The sequence below is a fragment of the Triticum aestivum genome, unplaced genomic scaffold, assembly GCF_018294505.1.
Source record: "Triticum aestivum cultivar Chinese Spring unplaced genomic scaffold, IWGSC CS RefSeq v2.1 scaffold59885, whole genome shotgun sequence".
NCBI lineage: Eukaryota > Viridiplantae > Streptophyta > Magnoliopsida > Poales > Poaceae > Triticum > Triticum aestivum.
In genome coordinates this window covers 1-1044 of record NW_025292239.1, presented here as the reverse complement: position 1 = coordinate 1044, position 1044 = coordinate 1, and the positions used below count along the sequence as shown (strand labels likewise).

Here is a 1044-nt window from a genome sequence, read left to right as displayed (position 1 = left end):
CGAGTTTAACGCGGTTTCCACCCCTCCCTCTCAACCGCACCAGTGCACGCTTGCCGCGCCACAACGCCGACGCTGGACCCGTGAATCGTGAGCACCCAGCTATGACTTACCGCACTCGTGCAAAATAATAAAACACGGTAAATATATTACTTACACGTGCGTTTTGTTTTGCAAGCGGCGCGAAAAAAATTAAAAAGGGAATGCAACACGAGGACTTCCCAGGAGGTCACCCATCCTAGTACTACTCTCGCCCAAGCACGCTTAACTTTGGAGTTCTGATGGGATCCGGTGCTTTAGTGCTGGTATGATCACATCCGACATGTTACCCCGGTCTTCGTCCCTTATCCTTGCCCCTCCCAGCTCCACTACAAAGACGATTGCACATTGCTTTGGCCGCTCCCTCTCAACTACGGAGACGAGTTTAATGCGGTTTCCACCCCTCCCTCTCAACCGCACCAGTGCACGCTTGCCGCGCCACAACGCCGACGCTGGACCCGTGAATCGTGAGCACCCAGCTATGACTTACCGCACTCGTGCAAAATAATAAAACACGGTAAATATATTACTTACACGTGCGTTTTGTTTTGCAAGCGGCGCGAAAAAAATGAAAAAGGGAATGCAACACGAGGACTTCCCAGGAGGTCACCCATCCTAGTACTACTCTCGCCCAAGCACGCTTAACTTCGGAGTTCTGATGGGATCCGGTGCTTTAGTGCTGGTATGATCGCATCCGACATGTTACCCCGGTCTTCGTCCCTTATCCTTGCCCCTCCCAGCTCCACTACAAAGACGATTGCACATTGCTTTGGCCGCTCCCTCTCAACTACGGAGACGAGTTTAACGCGGTTTCCACCCCTCCCTCTCAACCGCACCAGTGCACGCTTGCCGCGCCACAACGCCGACGCTGGACCCGTGAATCGTGAGCACCCAGCTATGACTTACCGCACTCGTGCAAAATAATAAAACACGGTAAATATATTACTTACACGTGCGTTTTGTTTTGCAAGCGGCGCGAAAAAAATTAAAAAGGGAATGCAACACGAG

At 51.8% G+C, this 1044-nt stretch overlaps 2 non-coding genes across 2 annotated transcripts; both read right to left on the bottom strand.

The window, feature by feature from the left end:
- Positions 1–197: 197 nt before the first annotated feature.
- Positions 198–316, bottom strand: LOC123178905 (5S ribosomal RNA). The gene has a single exon (XR_006489953.1). It is a non-coding gene; the product is annotated as a 5S ribosomal RNA (ribosomal RNA).
- Positions 317–613: 297 nt separating this feature from the next.
- Positions 614–732, bottom strand: LOC123178904 (5S ribosomal RNA). The gene has a single exon (XR_006489952.1). It is a non-coding gene; the product is annotated as a 5S ribosomal RNA (ribosomal RNA).
- Positions 733–1044: the final 312 nt, after the last annotated feature.